At 47.8% G+C, this 20,042-nt stretch overlaps 1 protein-coding gene across 4 annotated transcripts in view; it reads right to left on the reverse strand.

Moving 5' to 3' along the window:
• Positions 1 to 20,042, reverse strand: part of Zbtb16 (zinc finger and BTB domain containing 16) — a 199,180-nt gene that overhangs the window by 12,689 nt on the left and 166,449 nt on the right. The window lies entirely within an intron of this gene.

The following is a 20,042-nucleotide window of genomic DNA, read 5'->3' on the forward strand; positions in this document are numbered from 1 at the left end:
TGTGGCCTAGCAATGGGAAGTAGAAGGGCTGATTCTTGTTACCTCAGATCCATATATTGCCATCTACTTTTCTCTCTGACACCCACCTATGGGTGCCTAAGTCTAAGCCCTGTAGCCATGCTCCATCTAGCGGCAGTCAGGAGGGCTCCATAGGGAGAGTACTTGATTGTGTCCCTAACCTCACAGAGCAGGGCCAGGGAACTCACAGAGAACCGTGCTGTGCGCTTCGTCTGTGCTGGCATCTCATTTAAAACCTGCACCCCTTCCCGCCAAAGCAAGCATGCTTACCCGCTTTGTACAAATGGGAAAACAGAGATTAAGCAGGTTGCCTAATGACACACAGTGAGAAAGAGTTGAAGCTGTAATTCAGACACCCTGATTTGTTGAATTTTACAAACCAGGGGACTGGGTCCAGTTTTACCTCTGAGCTGTCTTTCACCTGGGTGTGTTGCTCTCCTGTGCAAGAGATGCAGGAATGACAGTGAGGTACAAGCACCAAGGCATGCAGGAATCTCCCCGCAAAGGACCTCGGAGAGCAGACAGGCAGCTGGCCACAGGCACCATTCTCTGCAGCCTTCCAACCCAACCCAAGCCAGTAGTACCTCTGGCAGATATGAGGGGCTGGGCTCTGCCTGATGGAGGGGGACACACTGAAAGAAGTGGTCTACGTAGGCAGAAGCAGTAGAAGCAGTACCAAGGGCTGGGGCTGAGTCCCTCAGCATCCAGTTCAGCCTTTTCAACAGGAAGAGTGCACTTGCAACACGCTCGATGCAACATGCGGGCCTGGGAGCTTCAACTTGAACTGGCTTATGTGCATTTCCTTAACTTACTGATCCGTAAGCAAGAGACCAGGCAGAGGCTGAGCTCTAGCCGAGAAACTGGGTCCCAGTACCTGTACCTTTTCCACCCTCAGCCCCACTCCACAGCATGTCCTGATTAGGCCAGGTGTTCAAACAACTGCCTCAAACCAGCCAGAGGGAGCAGGCTTCCTAAAGAGCCATGCCTTTTACCAGCCAAGATGTCTCCTTATACGTCCTCTGAGATCCTCAGCACAGAACAAAGGGGACAAGGATGGCCACCTCACTCAGTAGGACATCCTGAGTGTAGAAAGCCAGCCCACAGGTGCTCTGCAGGGTTGTACCAGCCAGCAGAGAAGACAGATTCCTGTGGTACTCTGCTTCCTCAGCTCTTCACGTGGAAACTGTTCTCATCTGTCCCCTGCAGCTCACAGGATGGCCAGACTAACTTTTCATTTATATGATCCATTAGCAAGTGAGCAGGGAGAGGCTGGGGTCCAGCAGGGAAACTGAGTCCTAGATCAGGGGCACACATGAACCAACACCAACCAAAGCACAGATAACACAGGGTGGCTCTGACAGTGCCTCAGAGGGAGTTTCGAATTCAGCTCTGACAAAGCCTGTGTCTGAGAAGCCAAGGACAGGAGATGGGGTACCCATGCTAGGCTGAGGAAACACAGCTGGAGAACCTCAGAGCAGGAGGCATAGAAGACACGCCAGGAACTAAGTTAGGACAACTGAGGTCGGACCACGGAGCACTATATGGGTCAAAAAGGTCAGCTTAGGTTCCATCCCACAGGCAATGCAGGGCCATGGAAGGACAGAGAGTTTCTAGGGTCTAGAGGTTTGTGTTCCCCTCAAAATGCATAAGCCAAAGTCCTAACCCTCAAGATGATTGTATTAGGAGGCAGGGGCTTTGCACCCTCATGAATGGGATCAGTGCCCTTATCAAAAGGACCCCTGGAACTATCTAGCCTTTTCTACCATGTGAGGGAATGGCCAGAAGTCAGCAGTCTACAGCTAGGAAGAGGGCACTTGGGGAACCCAGGCATGCTGGCACTGTAATCTCAGCTTGCCCGGCCTCCAGTACTAGGAGGAGTGCATTTCTATCTGGTAAATCACTCAAGTCTATGGTAGTTCTAACTAAAGACAGGTCCTAGCCTACTATGGCCTACACTGAAGGGCAGTGACTGCAGGCAGACCAGACAGGGGCAGCAAGCTCAAGTGGCTAAATTCATGGAGAGGTGCGGCTCTTATGCATCTAGAGGAGGAGGGCAGTGGTTTTAGGATAGGAGGAGAGGGAAATAAGAGACATCCCCTGGAAGGCAGGATGACACAAACTTGACCTGGACTGCAGTAGGAAAAATGGTACCAAAGACACCCCAGATGACCACCTCTGCATCTTGTCAACAGATTCAAGGTTGCTTAATCACCAGTTGCACAGAAAAGTCTATAATGCCCCCTCCCTCCAGTGGTCTCTCTACCCTTCTTGGGATATCACACAAGGCACAGGGGACACTTATCCACCAACCAAAGCTCGGAGGAGGCAGGAAGGATGCGAGGTGCTCTTTCTTCATTCTGCTTGGAGGACAACAGGCATGATAAAAAAGGAACTTTTAGAAAAAACAGTTGGGGCTGGGGATATGCCTCAGTGGGTAAGAATGCTATACAAGCATAAGACCTCAGAGGGAGTTTCGAATTCAGCTCTGACAAAGCCTGTGTCTGAGAAGCCAAGGACAGGAGATGGGGTACTAACACTAACATAAAAAATCTGGGCATGGCCATGCATGCCTGAACCATAGCATGGGAGTGGAGACAGGAGGATTGTTGAGGTCCCTGGTTAGCTGGCCTAGATTTAAAACAAACAAACAAACAAACAAACAGGGCTCTCCAGGTTCAGTGAGAGATTTTGTCTCAGGGAATCAAGGTAGCAGAGCAATAGAGGAGGACTCCTGTTGCAGTCAGCTCTGCGTTGCTGACACAAAGCACCTGACCCAAAGCAGCTTGCTGGAGGAAAGGGTTTAGTTTGGCTCACAGGCTCAAGAGGAAGCTGCGTGATAGGAGGGAAAGGTGGGCATGAGCAGAGGCTAGGCATCATCTTTGACACAACAGATGGCGAAAGGGGGCAGGAGGGTGAGCTGAACACTGGCGAGAGGAAGCTGGCTATGCAACCCATAAGCCCACAAGCAGCAATACACCTCCAATAAGGTTCCAGTTCCCAACTGCCATCAGCTGGGGATCAAGTATTCTAAAAATGTCAATTTATGGGGGACACTTGAATCAAGCAACCATAAAACCCAATGTCTTTCTCTGTGTATGCATTTTTGTGCGCACACACACGTGCACACAACATATAGACTGCACACACATCCCAAAAGAAAGGAAGGAAGGAAAACAAGAAAAAAAGAGGAAAGGAAAAGAAGGAAGATGAGAAGAAAGGGTGGGGGAGGAGTAGATAAGGCACAAGAGAAACTACTGGTGCATGCAAGTTAAAAAATCTACAGACTAGACTTGAGTGATTAAACAATTTGCTGTTGTTTCTGCCTAGCTGATTGTTCGCATGTATGATGAGTCAGGGCAGATTCTATTACACTGGGAGATTAAGCAAATAAATGCTAGCTTTTGGAAACACATTAAAATGTGGGACTATGGAAATAAAATTATCTAGAAAATTGTATTAGCAATTCATTAGCTATCATGAGATGTGCACCCGGGCAAGGGGCTGGCCATATTACAGCATTCTGCTCCCTGCAATGCCTGAGCAATGTCCTCCACTAAGGTGACACTTGGGAAGGGGAGGACTATGGGTGAAGACAGCCCTTGGGCATCACATGGTCAGCAAGATGCGGAGGAAAAGGAAGCAGATGTCCTGGCTCTGCCATCTACTTAGTTATAACCATAAGCAGGTATGTCATTAAACGTCAGCAAGTGCCGATCACCTACCACGTTGCTGTGGTTGTTGAAAATACAAAATGTGATACCCACATGAATACTTCATAAAGCAGTCACAGAGCTCATAGTAACACAAATGATGGTCTTCTCTAAATTGAAAAAAAATCCTATCTTACTAGATATGGTGCCTTTAATCCCACCACTTGGGAGGTGGAGACAGGAGGGGTTACTAATTCAAGGCCATTGTCAACTATATATTGAGTTACAACCAGCCTAGGCCACATGAGATCCATCTTCAAAAAACAAACAAAATGATAGTGAGAAAAATCAGTTGCTACACTACTGACCTTGTCAGGCATGATGTCACCCCTGGTGTCAGTGACATGGCTGTTATGGGGCAACCAATACTTACCAGATTTATGGCCTGCTCCACAGAGGGGAATTCATGCCTGGTACTCTAAATCTGATCAAATTCTGTGGCTAGGGAGATCACAGGCCAGGGTAGATAAGCCACTAGTGTTATTTTGCAAAAGGGACATGTGGAGCTTATCTAATTACCTTCTAAATATTTGTGTTTACACCCATGCATTAGTGTCGATCTCAGCTTTGGTTAGAGAAGCTTCTTTATGCAGTACGTGGACAAGCAGTTACTACACAGACTAGTTACTAGTCAAAGTACTAAGAAGAAGTGCCTGAGTGTTTGGCTCTCAGTAGGACATCTATATCATCTTTGTACACGCTGGATGGACTCAAGAGGCCCACTCCTCTCTGAGGATATAGAGACAGTTAATAGTTGCTGGGGGACCTCACAAGTACCCACCCCTCTCTCAGGAGCTACTGGCAGTTAATGGCTGCTAGAAGAGGGGGCGACATTTCCTTCAGTGGTGTATCCACAGGCAACTTGCCCGTTCTCTCTGATAAATAACTCCTCACCCACGAATATGTAACCAGCCATTAATACCTCATTGGGTCACACACACAAAAAGACATGGAAGTAGGAAGGGGACTAGCTGGGAAGGGGATCAGAGGGAGTGGGGCCAGAGAGTGGAGTGGGGGGTGAATATGTTTAAAACCATGGTATACATGCATGGAATATTTTAAAAATATTTTTATTTATCGTGTTTATTTGAGAGAGAGAGATAAAGAACGAGCAAAAGGGCACACCAAGGCCTTCAGCTACTACAAACGAACTCCAGACACATGCACCACCTTGTGCATCTGGCTTATGAGAGTGCTGGGGAATTGAACTTGAGTCCTTTGGCTTTGCAGGTAAATGCCTTAACTGCTAAGCTATCTCTCCAGCCCACACACATAGAATTTAAAAATAATTTAAAAATATTTTGATTCCCCCCCCCCACTACCAAAAAGGATAAGATACTGTCTCTTTCCTTTGAGTAGACTTTAGATTCTCAGGGGTGGCCAGTAAGAGACAGCTGGATGTTGAGCTCCATTTTCCCTGGCTGAATGTCCTTGTGCAGTGAACAGCCTGGACTGTGCCTCACATAGCCCTGCTCAATCTCTGAGCCCAAGGTGCTTTGCTGACCCTGGGCTGCTTCTCCGGGAAGCTGACCCTAACAAATCCATCTTGGATAAGCTACACCATCTAGGATTTGGTACCAAGGACACCATCTTCCTCTGTGTTCTCTTTTTCACAACACATAAAACCCTTTATTGCCTTTATTTTTGACACTTGGCTCTGTCTGCAATATTGAGCCAGCCAAAGCAGGATGAGTCTAGTCATCTTTATATCCCCTACCACACAGCACAGGGCCCAAGTTACGCAGACACTAAGGAAGTGAATAGTGCCTTGAAACATAAATAAGGGGCCATGGGATGATGACAAAGGATGGGCAGGAGAGTGGGAAGGGTCACCATACAGAGACAGCTTGGGCTGGTAAGACCTCAAACCTAAGTCCATAAGCAAGGCTACTACCAAGAATCTCCCACAAGACTCTCCTTGAAAATCAGTAACACCACATGACATACATGTAAATGGGCTCACTGGTGCCTCTCATCTCTATCTGATGACCTGGACACCTGTGATGACCTCAGTGGTGCCTCTCATGTCTATCATCTGATGGCCTGGACACGAATCACCCATGTCTGAGCTCTGTTCCCAGAAGCAAAGACCCAGACCATGGAAGGACCAATTTCACCACACCATGTAGTGAAATAGTCCAAAGACCACAATTATAGGTGATGCAGCTCTTCTTGGCTTGTGAACCTGAGACAGGTAACTACTGCACTTGCTGTAGACTGGATTTGGAATGCCAATCCAAGCATGATTATATCAATGGCTTACAGTCCATCTTGGTGCTCTTGAGAGATGGCAAAACTTTAAGAGGTGGACCTAGAAGGACATCTTTAGATCACTGTAGATGTGCCCTTCTACATGAATGTATGTGCGATGCCTGCTCCTCCTGTGGTCTCCTTCCCTTCCTGGCATGAAGTAAACAGCTTTGAACCTCAACACATTCACTGCTATGATGTACCCTTTGCCAGAGGCAACAAGGGCAATGGACCATGTATTGAAGCTCTCTAAACTGAGCTGAAGCAAACCTTCTCTGTTCACAAGTTCATCACCTCTGGTGTTTGTTACAGTAACAGAAAGCTGACTAACACAGTCCTTGACCTTAGTCTCTCTACTTACAAAATACCATTCATGGGCTGAAGAGATTGCTTATTGGTTAAGCGCTTGTCTGTGAAGCCTAAGGACCCTGGTTTGAGGCTTGATTCCCCAGGACCCACGTTAGCCAGATGTACAAGGAGGTGCATGTATCTGGAATTCGTTTGCAGTGGCTGGAGGCCCTGGCATGCCCATTCTCTCTCTGTGTGTGTGCCTCTTTTTCTCTCTGTCACTCTCAAATAAATAAAAATAAACAAAAAAATAAATACCATTCATAATTAATCTGATGTTTCTAACATTAGCTTATAGTGTTACTATGAGGCAACTGACAAACATTTCTGAGTATATAAATCCTACAAATATCTTACTATTTTTTTAACCAATCTGGAAATTTCATTGTAAAGCAGATTATCAAGGAATTAACTTGTCATGTCAAGGAGCTAGCATCTCTCTATATGACCCTCTCCTACTTCCAGTCACAACCACACACACTTTTCTGGAGAATGAGAGGGTCTGGCTTAGCTTATACTTCCAGGGTGTTTGCTCAAAATGTATGTGAACCAGGAAGAAGAAATGGCATGCTAGGTATGAGCTTGGAATGTAAATGTAGTAATATGTGGGGGTGGATCCTGGGATCTGCTTGCACCAACCCCCTTGAGACTGGATAAAAAGACAAGGAAAATCAAGGCGCTATGGAAAGGGAATGGAGACCCTTGCTCCAAAATCTGGTTGCTGACCAGTTGAGAGTCAAGAATTCTAGTACAGTTTTAAAAAAATTGCTGTGAAGGTTGCCTACATAGAGACAATATTCTTTTTATATAGAGACACTTCACATACTAATGATAAAATAGCCATGAGCCAAGCTTAAAGCTTAAGCATGTATTACCAACTATGGTCTTTCTCTTTTCCCAGCTGAAAATTTCTAGGGATCTTACAAACACAAGTACTAACTCAATTTATAGTGAAAGACACATCTTAATTCCCTTGTTCAGCCTTCATGGTCCATGGTTTTATCTTACCAGACTGTAATACTGCCACCCAAAGTAGTTTAGGAAACGCCATACAAACTCATTTACAGCAGAATAAGAAAAGTTCCTCAACAACCCTTTGAGATATAACTTCAGAGCCACTAAAATCTTCTATTTGGCTAATGTTAAAACACTGCAGCTCAACTCTTGAGAAGTCCACACCCACACTTGGGTGGAGAAGCCTTTACCTAGGTGTCTCCCTTTGGCCTAACTTCTGTGCTTGAATATATGTTATAACCTTTTTTTTTTTTTTCATAAATGACAACTCTGCTCCATACTGTCTCATCCTGAAATTCTTTTCTGTAGCACAGTAAAGTATCCCAGCTTCACCTGAGGAGAGGTCTCGGAACATAAGTCCTCAGGCTGCTGCTGGCGGCTGCATGGAGCTGTCTCCGACCTGTGCTCCACTGTCACTTTCACAGGAGAACCCCTCCACCCCCCACACAAAAGCAGCACAGCTGATTTGGGGTCCAGGCAGGTACAATTCACAGACTCCCAATTTAAAACAAATTTAATATTAGTGGAAAGAGAAAAAAAAAAAATCAAGAAAAGGAAGAAAAGCAGGCCAGGATGGAACAGGAGGCAGGAGGGGTGACATAGATCATGGGTATTTATCTCGCCCAGGTGATGGGATGGGGTCTGGAATTATGAGACACAATGCCCTCGTGTTTACGCCTCTGTCATTTCCATGCCAATTAGCTCTTTAATAGAAAGGAAGGTGCAGGGCCAGAGGCGCACGCAGCTGGAGGAGACATTCAGGTGTCACACCTTCTTGGAGCAGGCTCTTATTATCTTCCTCTACAAATACTTCCTTAATCAAAGAAGCAAAGGGATCTAAATATACTCTTGCTTTTTTTATTTGTAAGCAAGCTGGGATTGGTAACGTGTGCATGTGCTGGGGTGTGTGCATGGTATGTGTGTGTGTGTGCGTGTGTGTGTGTGTAAACCTTGATTTAAACTGGAAACACATCTACCACCACCACTACCTGGCACTGTAGACTTCTTTTTTTTTTTTTTTTTAATTTTTTATTTATTTATTTGAGAGTGACAGACACAGAGAGAAAGACAGATAGAGGGAGAGAGGGAACAGGCGCGCCAGGGCTTCCAGCCTCTGCAAACGAACTCCAGATGCGTGCGTCCCCTTGTGCATCTGGCTAATGTGGGACCTGGGGAACCGAGCCTCGAACCGGGGTCCTTAGGCTTCACAGGCAAGCGCTTAACCGCCAAGCCATCTCTCCAGCTCACTGTAGACTTCTTATTGCTCCTACTAACCCCTAGATTCTCTTTCCTAAGACATCAGCACCTCCATGCTGCCCATCCTGCTCTTTCCTTCCTCCACTTTCCTTCTCCCTTTTCCCTCAGGTGGCTGAGCTTCATCACCCACTGTGCCAGAGAGACAGACAGGCACCACATCTGACTCACGCCAAAGGCAGGAGGCTGTCTGCATCCTAAGAGGGTGGAGAATTCTGGATGGAGCAGGCAGAAAGGAAACAAAAGCCCAGCCCAGCCTCAACGCTTCCTCCCCGCAACTTCTCTCGCGTGCCATCACTCTTCCCCCTCAAGAGATGTGATGGAGAAAGGCCGCGTGTCTGCTCCCTAGAGTCTCTGCTTCTCTTGGGTGCGTGGCAGGATCCTTTGTGACAAGCTCCCAGACTCTCCATCACCTTCAGAAGGGCCATGAGGCCTAGTCTGGCCAGCTGAAGCATGTGCTAGCCCAGTGTCCCTTGGAAAGTCAAGGCAGAGCTAACTCAGTGATCCCTCCTTCTGTCTGTGATGGCTTCCCCGGTAGGGGAAGGACAGGCTGAAGGAACACCTTGAAAAGCTTGGCTCAATGAAGTTGGCATCTGGCTCGTACACAGGTGTTTGTCCCCTCTCACCCAGAGCCAGCTATGGCTGACATCTTTCTCACACCAACCCGGGAGCCCACACCTTACTTAGCATCTAGCTGCCTTGTCCATTTCAGCTTTGTCAATTTTCAGTCTCCTTACCTACTAGGCCTCCTTCCCTCTTGTCTTTTTTGTTTACTGATTTGCTTAGGACCTTGGAAGGCACTGCCACATCTCTAGAACCTTCCTTTCCCACAAGGGGAGGAAGAATGTTACTGCCTAGCACCATCCAAGCAGCAGGTGAGTCCTCAATAAGTAACGGCAAAGCGGGCAGGAGTTCAGGCAGCTGATTCAAATTTGTTTTAAAACTAGGCCCTGGATGAGCGGTTGCATTTTTCAAAACAGGCGCGTGTACGCACACCCCGATTCAGTCTCTTGGGGAATGTAGCTGCCTCCTCAGGCAGTGGCAGCTAGCAGAGCCAGCGCCCGGAAACCGTGTATTTGTTTAGCAGTGAGCCCAGACACAAGTGCATTTCATTACTCGGCACCTCCAGCTACAGTAAACAAATTTGTCAGCTCACTAGCTCATTAAGGTGCGCCCTGGACATGTGGGATTTATTGAGACCTGCACAATAAAAGTAACATGAATGGATTTACTAATTTTGTCAATCACTCCAACAAACCAGCTAAGGAGGGGGAGAAGTGGGGGAAGGGTGTACAGAAAAAGAGGTGAGAAATGAAAGGAGGGAAGAAAGAAAACTGACAAAGACGGAGGAAGGGATGCTAGTTTGCAGGGAGAATAAAGGGGTTACAATGGAATCAGATCTGTTTTCCTCTGTCAGATGACACAACCACCTCTACGTTCAGCCCACTGCATACATGCACCATCCCTGTTCTAGGGTGCAGGGCACCTGGCAGAGGAGGTGCCAAGGGAAGTGACATCACATCCTGTTTCCCGGTAGGCTCCTCCATGCCTCCCAACTTTATCGCAAATGCAGGACACCTGAACGAACTCAGCGTCAGAATTCCCCGCCAGCGAAGGAGCAGCCTCCACCGCCTCCTCCAGTCCCTCTACCTGCTCCAGCGGCCTCTATCCTCCTGGCTTCCTAGTCCAGTTGCTGGATTGCTTTTAGGCATTCCAGATTGAACTAAGACGTCTACAGTCAGAGCACAGGGAGCAAGAACGAAAGGAGAGCTGAAGAGGAGGAGGGGTCAGGGTGGAAAGTAAATCCGAAGAGGTATGCAGCCCTCTGGTCTGTAACTTTCAAAATGACAGCAGGACTGGGGCAAAGGTCAGGGGGTCCAAGTCCTTAAGCATCCCAGCCAGCTGTGGCAGGGAAGCCCGCAGCCCGCAGGACGCCTGCCCATATAAATCAGCTGTAAGCAGGGCCCACTGGAGGTGAGGACAATAGACCCTCAAGGGGGTGGGAGGCAGGACAATGGGGCCTGGCCAGTGCGCAAGCCCGGAACAAATGTGCCCTGGCACCACGGGGGCCCCCATTTGTGAAACTAATTGGCCCACGATTGAAAAATTGGACCAACTTCAACAGCCCTGGGAGGAGAAGGGCAGCCCACAGGGCCTCGCCTAGTCCGACTACATCAGCCCAGCCAGGCCCAGCCTCGGGGTCAGATAGGGAACCACGGAGATGCGGCCAGTCTTGGGGGAAGATGGAGTGGGGCATGGGGCCAGTAGATGTCAACTTCTTTCCCTAAGACCCAGAGAAGAATCACCATTCTATTGTGTTCATTCTGCTGGCATAAAGCTCAAAGGAGAGAGATCCTCTCAACTCTGGTTTTCCAGAAAGGTCCTCACTTGGGGCCAGTCAGCTTCGTGGCAAGTACATTCTTCCTGGCCAGTCTTCAGTGGCTTCTCTGAACAGTTAGGTGACCTAGTATTCTCTGGAAGGTGGTACGAGACTGTTAAGAAACCAGGACCCCTCAGTCTCCAATGCATCTGGTCTTGGGGCTTTCAGGAGAGAAATTGCAGAAGTGTGTGGTGGGAAGTCAGGATGGCATGAGAAAGGAATAATTATGCTAGCCTTTTGCCCCTCCCTTCCCATGACCTTCACAGACCCTCTGGGATGAAGGGGTGAGGCAGAACTGTACATGCCGCAGGCTGCAGCTGGAAGGCCTGACCTCAGGTCTCCGGAACCCGTGCTCTGTGGACTCTGGAGCAAGTTACCAGATCCTACTGGGCTGCGGCTTCTTCATGTGTAAAATGATGGGGAAAGTGGAAACTCCTTGAAGATGTTTCCCAACTGTACTAATAGTCTAATGCTTCTCGGCCCAGTGGAGAAAGCGCTGGCTCTCTGAATGCATTTCAGCATTTTCCCTTCCAAGTCTGACTTGACAGCCTTTTAGTTAAGGAGAATCCATAGGCTTTAATGGGAACTACTGTCGAAGGCTGACGGAGGGACGGTAGTGGGCAAGAAAGGATCTGACATTACTGTGTACCTGCCAGGTGCCAACCTAGGTCTAAAGACCCTGGGGACAAGACAGGGAAGCAAAATCTTAGCAAACTGCTCCTAGAGACCATGTCCATGATAGGCTGTTCTTGACTAGCTGGGCCTAAGGACCCCTGGGTTCTGTCTGGTCTGGGTAAGGGCTACACTGATGGGGTGAGGGTGAGAGGTAAAGGCTTTCTCTCTTACACCCTTGTGTCAGAAAGATCGCACAGACCTCCAAGCAACCCTTCAGAGGGCAATCGCCGGCAACTATTAACTGCCAAGAATGCCTCAGGGATGGGTGGGGGTCTCACTAGCTCTTCGACCATCCGTGACAGTATGGTGATGGGCCCAGTCTTGTGCAGGTAACCACAGCAGCTCTGCTGTGCGTTCATGTCATATGCAGAAAACTGTGTTCCACAGCGCTTCTCCCCGTTCTCTGGCTCTTACATTTTTTTCTGCCCCACCCCTCTTTGAAAATGTCCTGTGAGCCCTGAAGGGGATGATACAGATACAAATCTCCCATTTCTCAGTACTCTGAAGAGTCTTGAGTCCCCTCCCCAGTAATTGCCACCCACTGCGAGAAAAGAATCTATGGACATAAATATCTAGAAGGCAATTTGATGGGCATGACATAGGCATTTAGCCAGACACCAGTGGTAGCTTCTCTTCTAGGTCCTATGACTTCCCTAGCTACAGGCTTTTGACTAGGTGTTCAGTATTAGGCATGAGCTCCCTCTCACGCAGCAGGCCCCAAGCCTAACCACAGAGCAGCTGGGTACTCTCATCGCCGTCATGCCATCATTGCACCAATGGGCACATGTTGTCTAGCTTGTCTATCACACAAGTTCCATCAGTGGGTAGAACTTGATGACCCCTCCCCTCCCCCTCCAGCAGCGTGCACAGTGCCTTCCAGCCCCGTGAAAGCTAGCCAGCAGCATGGGAGCTTATAGATCAGTCTCAGCCTGATTCTGTGATGTGTTCAGCAGTCTATTCGGAGGTTTGGAATGGTATTCATGAGTTCTCTCCCTCTCCCCCTTCTTTCCTGCATGCTCTTATATATTTCAGGTAGCTTTGAACCCATTGTGTAGCTGGGGATGACCTTGAACTTCTGATGCTCCCGCCTTCACCTTCCTTGTGGTGGGATTAGAAGCACGAGCCACCATGCTTTCTTCTTTCTTTCTTTTCTTTTCTTTTTTTTTTAATGGTGCTGTAGACTGACCCCAGGGCTTCTTGCATGTTAAGTAAGCACTGTGTTGACTGAGCCACATCTTCAACCCTACATAAACATATTTAAAAAAATAAATAGGGCTGGAGAGATGGCTTAGCGGTTAAGCGCTTGCCTGTGAAGCCTAAGGACCCCGGTTCGAGGCTCGGTTCCCCAGGTCCCACGTTAGCCAGATGCACAAGGGGGCGCATGCGTCTGGAGTTCGTTTGCAGAGGCTGGAAGCCTTGGTGCGCCCATTCCCTCTCTCTCCCTCTATCTTTCTCTCTGTGTCTGTCGCTCTCAAATAAATAAATAAATAAATAAATTTAAAAAATAAATAAAATGCTCCTCAGGTCTCTGTCTCCTTGAACTTTTCAATTCAAAAGATATTTTCCATAGAATCAATTTTTTTCAGCATCTCAGAGTCACCTGAGGTTCCCTAGCGAAGATCTAGGGCCCAGAAGTAGTGTCTTTGGAGAAAAACAAAACAGAAAAACACTTGTCCTGAGTTCTTATTTGTAATTTACATTAAACCCAAAACAGTGAGGTGGAGGCAGGAGGTACAACTAGAAGAGAGGAGGTCTAGAAGAGAGACGGGGCAAGACAAAGACCCAGGGGGACAGCGCAGAGGAGGGGAACAGGGGAGACAGAAACTCTAGTGAAATACTGATTGTCTCAGAGCCATTTAAATATCTGACACACTTGCAGTGAAAAGAAAAACCACCCCATGTAAATAAACAAAAACCAAACCAAATAGAGAGATATTCATTTTACTGACATGCTAATGGTTTTTCTCCCCCCACCTCACAGAAGATGATTACAAATTAAGCAGCATTTAAATGCTTTTTACTGTCAACAATTAAACGGAGGACTGTAGGTCCCCGAGTGTGGCAGGCCATTCATTCCCACGGTAACCAGGCTATCAGAGACACCGTGAGGCTTCTCATACTGTATGGCACACAATGGTCAAAAAGGGAAAAGTGTATGGCATTAATGTTGCAGGACATTCAAAAGCAAATTGACACATAAAAAGCTCTGGACACAAAGGTAGACACCAAGAGTGAGAGCAGGATGGGTGAGGCCCGCACAGCGGAAGTCTCAGTAATGGACGAGTTTAAACACAGTCTGACTGCACCCCACTCAGCACACGCTGTGTTCACCTCACAGGTTTAATGGGTGTGCGTGCGTGCATGCATGTGTACATGTACATGTGTGCAGGAAGAGCTGGGGATAAACACTGCTTTGATATACATATGCCAAGAAAGGGAAAGAAACAAGTAAGTCCCAGGGCCCTTGGCCATACCCCAGAAGCAGACAGGCAGCGGGAGAGAACATACCAGCTGCCCCAAACTGGCCCACAGATGGGAGGATGGGACCTCCAACATCCACCCCTCCAGCAGCTATACTGCATCCCGATCTGCTGGACCACAGGGAGATCCATGCCCAGTGATCCTCACTCTACTTTATTCCAAGCAAAGGATGTCATTCCAGCATGGACTCAAAGAACACATTTTATTTGCAGGTCAACCTATGGTAACCAATGGTATGTGGTCCCAGCCCAAATTCACCAATATCAACATCATTTGGACAGGCTAAAGCCTAGTCTACGTTGGGCCCTTGAAAATTCTGCTACCTGAATTCTTAGCTAACTCAGTACAATTTCCAAGAACACACATACTTATCATCTCAAGTGCCTTTTAAAATAACGGGAGATAAAAACAAGATAAAATCATGGGAGAATGAAAACCCAACTCCAGCATGAAGGGGGGGAAACGAAAAGGATTAAGAGGAAAAGGGGGTAAGGGCTGGGGTGACCGCAGACTGTAGCTCTGAGCTCCTTCCCTAACTCTTCTAGGAAGACGAGGGGACACACAGACATAAGTGGGCTGCCAGGTGGAGGGCAAGAGGCTGCATCTACAAACAGCTAGGTCCATTCCTGTGCTGTAAAGTTTAATATGCAGGGGGCACAACGCAGAAATAAAAGAGACACGTCCCCTTTAAAAGGAAATATAATTTACAGTGTGCAGCCAGGCGGCCCATAGTTTCAATCTCGTTTACTATAGAGAAAACTCTGCTAGCTGTTCTCTATCCCACAAATCCGATTTAATCAGACAAGCCAGCCAGCGTGGCTTGGAGTAAAAACGGATAATTAGTAAACAGAGAGCTACTCCAGTGCTTCATTGGCATTCGAGTTGGGCTACTGTGTCGCATTTAAAATGCAGTCTGATGAAGTTTACAAAATCAAACCATTTGTTACTCCTATTGAAGAGGCTTCAGGCCACTTGCAATTAAATTGGAATTAGTGCTCAGAATGAGACACAGCAAATTCATACTAAAAAGGGATCTGACTTTGAGACATTTGACTTCAACAGTTTTCTGTGTGAGCATGGGTGGGGGTGTTACCGAGAGATTCCTTTCTCGCTCGGACTCCAAAGGGCTCCCCAATTCTGTGAGCTTACACCCCACAGCCTGGGGCTGGCCGGAGTGGGGGTAGGGCAGAAAGGGAGGGGAAGGACAGCTGACACGGGGCCCGCCAGGCCCGGCATTCACACCAGGAAGATACTGTACTAGGGAAAATGTGTCCACAAAGGACCATATGGCTCCCTTCTGCACGGGGCCTTTGGACAAGGGGGTGGGAGGGGGCGGGGAAGCGGCCAGAAGGCACACTTCTAGAGGACACCGCCCACCCCTTCAGACAGCAGGCTGGCGGCAGGCAGCCGGGGCAAGACTAAGCCACCTTTCTCCCTTGGCTGAGCTCCTGTGATGCCCAACATCGGGATGTTCTCATTCAGCATGCTCTGCTCGTTAGTGTCCCCCCCCAGTGCACTGCACCCAGGCAGGATGAATGCGTGTCTCCATAGGGCTTCATAAACAGGACCCTATGAAACCCTCATGTTGCCCAGGGATGGAATTCAGAATGCTGGTGAATTTAGATGGTGGGGGGCGGGGTATATGACATCTTGATTTTCACTAACCTTCAAATGACATGTAGCATTCTTTTTTCTTTTCTTTTTTTTTGGTTTTTTGAGGTAGGGTCTCGCTCTAGCCCAGGCTGACCTGGAATTCACTATGTAGTCTCAGGGATGATCCTCCTACCTCTGCCTCCCAAGTGCTGGGATTAAAGGTGTGAGCCACCACGCCTGGCTGAAATGTAGCATTTCTTTAGACTGAGAATGTTAGCCACAAAGGACTGTATTCATGGTGCTAATAATGTCTGTCTGATCACCCACCCCATCAGCTATCACAGCTTTTTCCATGCCACATCAACAGCGTCATGGATGCAAGCCACGCCTACAAAACCATGCTGATCTTGTTAGTTATGAGATGACAAAGAATCACAAATGCTACTAGATCAGACATGTGTTGTTTGGTTTTTTGAGACAAAATCGTGCAGTGTAGCCTCAAACTCACTATGCAGCCTAGGCTTGCCCCCAACTTGAGAATGTATCCCAGGTTGGCCTTGAACTCCCAACCCTTATGCTTTTGCCCTCTCAGTGCTGGGTCTGTTGGTGTGTGCCACTGTATTTGGCCAAAGATGTTTTCAAAAAAATTTTGATGCCTGTGTTTTAAATCTCCCTTAAAATGGTGTTTTATTTTTGCATTCATTATTATTTTTCCTTTGTGTTTTATTGTTTTTGAGGGGGAGCGGTAGGGATAGTGGAGATGGAAGCTAGGCCTCATGTTGTCAAGCAAGTGCTATTCAGCTACACCGCCAGCCCTCACAGACATCATTCTGAGGGTGAGGTCAAAGGTTTCATCTAACCTTCTAAGGACTCTGTAACACAAAGGAATTAGGGGGTGGTCAAGGGCTGGGAGGAGAGGAGACTGGGAATCAGCGCTTACCGTACAGCTGCAGTTCTACAAGGCAGTCAGAGTTCTGAAGATGGAGAGTGGTGATGGTTATGTACCGTGAATATATTAGTGCCATTAAATCTTTTTTTTTTTTTTTTTTGTTTTGGTTTTTTAAGGTAGGGTCTCACTCTAGCCCAGGCTGACCTGGAATTCACTATGGGGTCTCAGTGTGGCCTCGAATTCATGGCAATCCCACCTCTGCCTCCCGAATGCTGGGATTTAAAGGCGTGCGCCACCATGCCCAGCTCTAAATCTTACTCTTAAAAAGTGGTTAATTGGGGCTGGAGAGATGGCTTAGTGGTTAAGCGCTTGCCTGTGAAAACTAAGGACCCTGGCTCGAGGCTCGGTTCTCCAGGTCCCACATTAGCCAGATGCACAAGGGGGCGCACGCGTCTGGAGTTCGTTTGCAGAGGCTGGAAGCCCTGGCACGCCCATTCTCTCTCTCTCCCTCTATCTGTCTTTCTCTCTGTGTCTGTCGCTCTCAAATAAATAAATAAATAATTTTAAAAAAAAGTGGTTAATTGGGCGGGGGAATGTCTTAGTGGGTAAGAGCATTTGCTGTGCAAACATGAGGGCCCGAGAGGGCCAGAGACAGTGTGTGTTCAATCCCTAACACCCACCTAAAAATCCGGGGGTGGCCACACGTGTAACCACATTCCTGTGGGACGTGATGACATGAGATTCCTTGGAGCTCTTTGGTCATCTAGTCTGTTTGAAAATTTATGATTCTTTCTCTAGGAAACACCAAAGTGTGATAGAAGAGTAAGCTCCATGTCTTCCTCTTGCTTCTACATGCATGTCCACACCTTGAAACACACACGCATACACTACACCATGCCACACCACACCAAAAATGCTAAACACACACATGCACACATCCTCCAAAGTTGAGGTTTACCATCCCTCTTCCTGTCAAATTGAATGTCATGTGCCGAGCAAGGCCCATTTCTCTTATACACCACTGTTACCACTTGGTACCAATGAATATTTACTGGATGGAGGAAAAGATGAGCAGGTGGATGAAGAGTTAAACAAGTGAAATTTCTCTCTCTGGACTTCTGTATATCTACAAAGTAGAGAAGCCAGATTGTGATCCTATAAAGCATTTCTGTTCTAAGGGACCCCATGTCCTGGGAATCCTCCCCTACTACTCACCTACTGTCTCACTCCCCCTTGAAAGTGGAGCCCCAGGAAGTAGACAGAGGTGTGAGCACTCAGGAAGGCAACAAGCTACAGTAGGGCCATGTTTGATGTCGAATACAGGGGTGATGGGCCACTGCCCTCCTGGGCCCCGGGACTTCCCTATAGACTGTGATCCTGCCCTGGCGGCTGCACACATGTCCTCCTCCCACGGCTGTCCTTGGAGGAGTGTAGGAGCTCAGCAGGCCTCCTGCTGAGGCCTCTGCCACATGCAGAGGAAGTAAGATGGTATGGTGATGGTGGACAAAGAGACAATTTATCCACCTGCTAAGCAGATAAGCCAGGGAAGGGAGCCACGGAGATCCAAGCAGAGCTTTAACATCATTTGGAAGCATCCAGTGGAATTTAAAGCTGGACGGGAGAGGCTTTCCCTTCAGATGGGTAGGAGAGGACTCTGACTATGGTCAAGAACAACAAAAACAAACAAACAAACAGAAAAAACACAAAAAGATCACCTTGTCCCCAGCCTTCCTGATTCACTAAATCTGCTCTCAAGGAAGGAGATTGAGTCTCTGTAGGGTGCTGCCTGGTCCTCAAGGCCACATTAGGTGGAGTGCACACTTCTCAGACAACATGGTTCCTCCCCTCTCACAGTCTGGTCCACGCATGCATGCACACATGCCTAGTACACTTAGCTAAAGGTCTGAAGGAAACAGAACCTCAGATCCCGACACTAAAAAAGAAAATGCAGGGCTTGGCCACCGGTGTGGCTCAGTTGGTAAAGTGCTTGGCTAGATGCCTGAAACCCTGGGTTCCATCCTCAGCACCACATAGAACTGAATATTTTTTTTTGTATGTGTGCATGTCTGTAATTCCAGTACTTGGAAGGTGAAGACAGAAGGATCAGAATTTCAAGGTCATTCTCAGCTACATAAGAAAGGTATTTGAGGCCATCCTGGGCTAGAGACTCTATCTCAAAAAAAAAAAAAGAAAAAAAAAAAAAGAAGGAAATGCAAGCTGAAGATAGTGGTTCACACCCATAATCCCAGTATAAGGAGGCTGAAGTAGGAGGTAGAAAAAGTTCCTGTCCAACCTGTGTTACACAGCGAGACCCTCCCTCCCCCACTTGCACACACTCTCTTGCTCCTGTATCAAACTAAACTTTGCTTTGTGGTCTGGGGGACTTCTGTCCTGTGCAGATCCTATTTCTTAGATGGCTCCCCTTTCAGTTCCTCCTTGGGAGCCTGTACACTAATTGGACCATGAGATGGTCCCTAGAGCAGAAGAGGGACTGTCTTATACCGAAGGCTGTCCAGAACCCTAGTAGCCACCACCAACAGCATCCTTTGATTGACAGATTAGCCTGATTTTCCCCTCCCCTCTTCTCTCTGGGTGGTAGTACTTCTGACCACAAACACATACACACACACGGCACTACAGATGTGCTTTTAGCATTGCACCTGCACTACTTACACACCTTGCACTTTGAGCTCTGATTCTGTACAGACATTAAGCACTAAGGCCACAATGCTAAGAAATACTTCTTGTCCCTAAGAAGCTTGCAGGCTAAGAAGTTCGGAGCACAGAGCCTGGGCTTTGAAGCCAGACCAAGTTCAAGTCCTGGCTCTGCTGTTTATTTACTGGCTGTGTTGTCATATGTAAATGACCTACTATCTCTGAATCTTGAAGTCCTCATCAGTATTGACCATATTACCCATCAGATAGAGTTGCTGGGAGGATTCGATCATTTATGGAAGTGTCAATCATGACGCCATATGGGAGAGGGTTGAGAACTAGTAGCTGTTTAGACTACAGATCCATAGGCTGGGTGAGGGGCAGATCGTGCATGAGTAGATACTCTAATCTGAATGTGTTCCTCCAAGTCCGCGTGCTCCCTGTAGGGTGCTCCTCAGTGTGGCAGTGTTAGGAGGTAGGGCCTAATGTGAGAAGTGGTTCCCCGTGTGATGGGAGAGCTTGGCCTGTCTTGTTTTGTCCTTCCCTCTCTTACTGTTGCTCTTTCTTTGGCCCTCTCGTCTTGTGTCCTTGGATGACACACCAACAAGGTCCTTGCCAGATGCTGACACTGGATCTTCTTAGCCTCCTGAACTGCAAGGAAATAAACCTCTGTTCTTTACCAATGACCCAATCTCAGGTGTGTTAGAACAGCACAATGACATGAGGCGTGCTATCGCAAATTACCCAGGTCCACCCCGGCCCCCAGGAGGTGCTC

Source organism: Jaculus jaculus, chromosome 3, assembly GCF_020740685.1.
Source record: "Jaculus jaculus isolate mJacJac1 chromosome 3, mJacJac1.mat.Y.cur, whole genome shotgun sequence".
Lineage (NCBI taxonomy): Eukaryota > Metazoa > Chordata > Mammalia > Rodentia > Dipodidae > Jaculus > Jaculus jaculus.